Source organism: Pinus tabuliformis, chromosome 4_2, assembly GCF_031772625.1.
Source record: "Pinus tabuliformis cultivar Carrire ecotype Pingquan chromosome 4_2, CPIR1, whole genome shotgun sequence".
Lineage (NCBI taxonomy): Eukaryota > Viridiplantae > Streptophyta > Pinopsida > Pinales > Pinaceae > Pinus > Pinus tabuliformis.
In genome coordinates, this window is record NC_142304.1 from 385,691,869 (window position 1) to 385,697,941 (window position 6,073).

A 6,073-nucleotide genomic window follows, 5' to 3' on the forward strand; every position below is an offset into this window, starting at 1 on the left:
AAAAAAGAAGGAAATAATATCCTAAGTGAAAACCTCCTTTGAGGAGCCTAGATAGACCTATTGGTTGAAAACCCCATTGAGGCAAGTAGTAGGCTTAGAAAAAAAGAAAAAAGATGGTGAAAAAAATGAAAAAGAGAAATAATTATTTTCTCTCGGTATCTCTCTTTGATGAATGAAGGTTCTCTCCAACCTCTGCAAGAAACAAGAACAAGTTAGCACCATAAGAAAAGTTGATAAAATATCTAGTCAAGGGGAGTCAAACTTAAGCTTTCACCTCCTTCGCCCAAATGCCCCAACAAGACCAAGGTCATGTCAATCCATCACTCTCATCCATTTCCAACATCCACCCATCATTCCAATGATTTTCCATTCATTTTCCTTAATGTATTATAGTTGCTACAAGAAAGTTATGTGGTGCTATCGGATTGTAAAAAAAACATAGGGCAAAAATTATTTTTACCATATCTCGGAAATCATGCATCCATTGGATGAGTTGTTTCATGGGGAGATGTATAATGATGATGATAACATGCCCAAATTTTTTTAGCAAATTCCAGTGCATATTTTTTGAGAAATCGACCGCCATCAACTACAACCATTTTTAATTTTTCTTAATATTTGTGCATCCATAGGCTAAGATTTTTTATGGGAAGGTGCATGCTCGGTAACTTAATTGTTAGTTAAATTACTTGTCATTAAATTGTCAAACCCAAGGTTCATGAACTTGTGAAGCATACTTCACTATATGTGCTAGGCAATTGACTTTCAATTTTTTTTAAAATGAATACAAGAAATATGCAAAAATGTAATAAAAATCAATCTATGACTAATTGCACAGATTTTTTTTCCAATTCAAACTCAAGACTTGGAAATGAATTCAAAGCAAACTTATTCTAAAGAAAGGACTTTAAGATCTATTTTAACAATGGAAATTTCTATTCTAGTGAACTTGAAAGTCAAAATTATTCTATGAACTTGAAAAGGAAGATTACTCTATTTTGTTTTGAAAAGAAATTTAATCTAATCAATTTGGAAAGGAAACTAAATCTGTCAATTCATGAAAGTAATCTAAAGACTATAAATCTTGTAAATGGAAATCAAAGAGCATTCATAACTTCAAAGAAAGAATTAGAGAATTACTAATGTGCGCATCTTAATCTATCCAATGTGACAAATAAAGCATGTAAGAAAACTAAAGCTAACCTGGGAAATAAATTCAAAGTAAATGTTTTTGAAGTTTTCAATTTAATATTGGGCGCTCAACCTACTGTGAACAAAAGGCAAGTAAATAGTGCTTGAAAATATAGCAGTAAACATCTAACTATTCGAAAACTAAATTGAAATGAATGCTCAAGGAAATGAAATTGAAAGAACAACTACACTATCTCACAACTCCACCACGGGCACTCCTAGTAAACATGAGAAATTATAAACTTAGAGCACTTGATCTAAACCACCAATCAAATTCAAAATTGCGCCATAATAGAGAATGCATTCATTAAAAAAAGTAGAGTTTTTCTTCTTCAAAAAAAATTAACAATTACAAGTTAAGATTCATTATGGACATCTTCTCCCTCCTCTCATAAAAGAGATTGCAATTCATAGAGCTTTGAACTAATTAACAAAATCACAATTTTATTGTTTGAGTTCTGGTCATGAGATCTCAGTAATCGGTTTGAAAATAAAATCAAATATATTTTGAAGGATTTTAGGATCAAATATTATCCCAAATATGATTAGAATGATTTCCTTGCAAAGAATTTCTTAAGGAAGAACTTGTGCCAATCTTTTTGGTGACTGGGCATTGACTGACAAATTGGAAAACCATTTTCCCATGTAATATGCAAAATAGGGCTACAAAGAAAAAGAAAAATCCCCCAAACAATAACAAAATTGAGGAAACTACTCATCACTATTTTAACTTGCTCATTTTGAAGAAAACCCATGTTTTCGTTTTTTAAAATTTGTTTTCATTTAATTAGAATATGGGTTTGAAGTTGACTAGTAAAAATTGTTGCATATTTCCTTTGATATGATGTTGGAGGCCCACACATGCAAGCTGGGTGAAATTTTACCAACACAAATCCATGTTGGAACCTATAGAAACAACATCCATATGTCGAATTTCCTTCTAGAGTGGTGTTACTACGTTAGCCACGGAGATAGCTACAGAAATTGATTGCGTTGCAGAAACTTGAATTGGTCAATCTATCATTAGTAAAACCATGCAAAATTCTTCTTAATTCATTAAAAGTAAAATAAATAATAATAATAAACCATGTAAATATGCATTAGGGAGTTTGGTGCGTTTATGAAGAAATATGGTTAAGAATGATGACAATGGGTCAGTGGAATGATGTGAAAATGGATGGTTTGATCAACAAAATCATGACAAATTGGAGTTTCAACATTCCCCCACATCGGATATTTTGCATGTCCTTATGCAAACAAATATTTGCAAAGTTTCACAATCCAACTGATCGGTGTTCCTTTATTCTGGAATTTCAACTAAATTCATGACCAAAGCTCCAAGAGATTGTTGTCTATCTCAGTAAGATGTACTTTTTCTCTCTTTGTTTTTTTTCAAGATTACAAATATGGTAGCATAACTCCTTGTTTCCACGTTTTCTTGTTAAATTGCTAGTAGTAAAATGAAAAGCAAGAGCTACCCATTATCTTGTTTAAGTCTTCATTCCATATTATGTTGTTCATGAATGATATGATACATGTTTATTTGTTCTTCTCTAATAAAAAAACATCCTTGCATTACTTATTAGCCCTTTGCACATTATCATATACAATTTATACAAAATGAAAGGGTGCCCACATAGTAGCACATTCAAATATTTGTCATTTTTGTCTAAGCCTTTGCAAATATAGCTCTTTCATTGAGGTTCTTGTCACTACTTATTTTTTCTCAAATTGTTCAATCTTTGGTAGAATATCCAATATGCCATTGAATGCATCAATAAGAATATTACTACATCCATGTGTTTTCCAACCCTGTGAAATGAGTTTTTCATCCATGTTGAACAAATGTACACATGAAATAATCCATAATCATGGCTATAAATGATCATAAGTTGCAACCCATAATGATTCTCCTCTTATCATCCATGCATAGAAATATTTTTCATAGCAACCAATCATGCTTCAACAATGTTGTCAAATATTTTTTCTCAAGAACTCACCAACTAACATGAGTGTTGTCTTGTTGATCCGGATTTAAACAGGAACGCAACAAATTACAGAGATAACCATATACACAAAGATGTAGCGGAAATAATACTTCGTTTCATTAATGGAAAATACTGAAATATGCTTACAAACAGAAATGGAAATGAACTAGCTAGGGCGATGGTAGCTTATCTCTGAGAAGAGATGTGATGGCTACATGCCTCTGAACTGTGTTACAATGAGGCTCGAAGGCCTACTTATTGTTGAGAAACAATGGAAAAACCCTTAACATTCCAAAACCTAACCCTAGGAGATGAAACGCCAAACTGTGGGCCCCGTTTGGGGGTAAGTTGGTACATCAACTTCCCGGGGTCGTAACTTTGGCATATGATCTCCGTTTGACGCGTACAATAGCTCATTAGAAAGATCTATCCGAGCACTATCATTATTGGAACGGGAAACACCATTCCATTCCATGGACTCCTGTTGCCCCCGGATTCCCCAAAAAACGTCGTTTAGGGCCTCAAAACGGCTCCGGAAGTTCAGAACCCAAAAAACTGCTAAAAATAGTAAGTTGTGCTACAATTAAGGAAACTGAAAATGCTGAGAAAGACAATGGTGGGGGTCCAGGTGGACTTGGCAGGTGGCCACCAATATCCACCTGGATCATTCCTCCCCCCTTAGGAAGCAATGGTCCCCATTGCGTTGAGCTCCTCCATGAGATGAGGAAACTTCTGCTGAACTTGTTCCTTGGTGAGCCACTTGCCCTGCTGAAGGAGTTGGCCCGCTTTGACAACTCGATACAGTTGGATATTCTGTTGGCGAGTGTTCTTGATCTGTGTGTCCATGATCCGATCAGTTGCAGCTTGTTCCATGCAATCTGGATTTAATTCTGTGGGTTTTGAGCTGTTCTGCAATGTCGGATGTGTCTAGCAATGGTGGAAAGTATGGCTGAAGGCGGTCCACATTGAATACTGGGTGCAGGCCAAGGAATGGGGGAATGCTGAGCTCAAATGCATTGTCTCCCATAGCCTTAGTAATGGTGTAAGGACCATATCGGAGTGGTCTCAATTTCCGATAGGCTCCAGTAAGGCGTTCCTTTTGCAAATGCAACCAGACTTTGTCACCCACCTGAAACTTGTGTGGCACCCGATGTTGATCATGTCGCTGCTTGTACTTGGCATTTGATTTCTCAAGAATGTCATGGACCTGCTGGCGAATATGTTGGATGCGCTCAATGAAGCTGGTGGCCTTATCTGTTTCGGACTGGACATGAGCTGAATTCATGTGAGTAGCTGCAAGTGGCATGGCCACATCAATGGGGCATAGTGGCTGGAATCCCAAACCCACCTAAAAAGGGCTATGGCCAGTGGAGCTGTGAAGAGCTCGGTTGTAGCTGTGCTGAACGTAGGGGAGGCTCTCGTCCCATGTGCGTGGATGCTTTGAGTTATACATGCGCAGAATGTGCACAATCATCCTATTGACAACCTCTGTCTGGCCATTAGTTTGAGGATGGAAGGCTGTGGACTTCGTGAGTTTGGTGTCCAGCATTGACCAGAGACTGGACCAAAAGGTGCTGAGAAACCGACTGTCCCGATCTGAGATGATAGACTGTGGGATCCCAAAGTGCACCCACACTCGTTCAAAGAAAAGTTTAGCAGTGGCTTCTGCTGTGATATTCTTCTTACAGGCCATCATAATGGCCATCTTTGAGAACCTGTCGACGACCACAAAAACACAGTCATTTACATGCTTAGTGGAAGGAAGGCCTGACATGTAATCCATGGAGATGGATTCCCAAGGTCGACTAGGGGTAGGCAACGGGGTATAGAGGCCTTGCTTCTTAATGGTCGGTTTGGCAATGGCACAAGCAGTACATGATCGGATGTACTTCCCAACATCCTGTCGAAGATTCGGCCAATAGAAATAGTTTTGCAGTACTGCCACTATTTTCTCGACCCCGAAATGCCCAACAGCCCGACTGTAGTGTGCTTCCCAAATCATCTTGGCACGCTCGCTTGAAGGAGCACAAAGGTGACCGAGGTGGCATAATAGGGCATCCTGGAGGTGAAAATCTGCAACCTGCCGACCCTCCAAGAGTGTCTGGTATGTGTGGCCGAATTCTGGGTCGCTTTTGTAGAGAAGTGGCCAATCAGAAGTCTCGTGCCCGCAAGAGTTGAGCATGGTGGTTAGCGCCATGATCGGTGGTCGACTGAGGCAATCTGCAACATTATTGGTGCTGCCCTTTTTATACTTGATATTCAAGTGAAACTGTTGCAGGTATGTAGACCACTTCTGATGGCGATCATTCTGCAATTTCCCTTGGGTCTGTATGAACTGCAGAGGTCGGTGGTCTGTGTGGATGACCATTTCCTTCCCCAAAATGTAATGCTTCCATTGTCGGCAGGCCTGTACAATGGAATACATCTCTTTATCATAAGTGGGGTACTTCCGGACTGTGTCTGAAAGTGTTTCACTGTGATATGCCACTGGATGTCCATGTTGAGTAAGGACTGCCCCAATAGCATAGTCAGAGGCATCTGTCTCGACCTCAAATGGTTGTTGTAAATCTGGTAACGCGAGCACTGGTGCCGTGCAGAGGCGATCCTTCAACTCCCTGAATGCCTTCTGTTGAGATTCAGAACAAAAGAATTTTGCTTTCGCCCCGCCCTTGGTGACTTGACTCAAGGGCCAAGAAATATGAGAAAATCCCAACACAAACCTGCGGTAGAAGTTGGCAAGACCTAGAAAGCTGCGGAGCTCTGTTAGAGTGGTTGGAGAGGGCCAATCCCGAATGACTTGGACCTTGGCTGGATCGACATGCACCCCCTGTTCATCAATGATGTATCCCAGACACTGAACCTCGGTCATGCCAAAAGTGCATTTCTCCAAATTG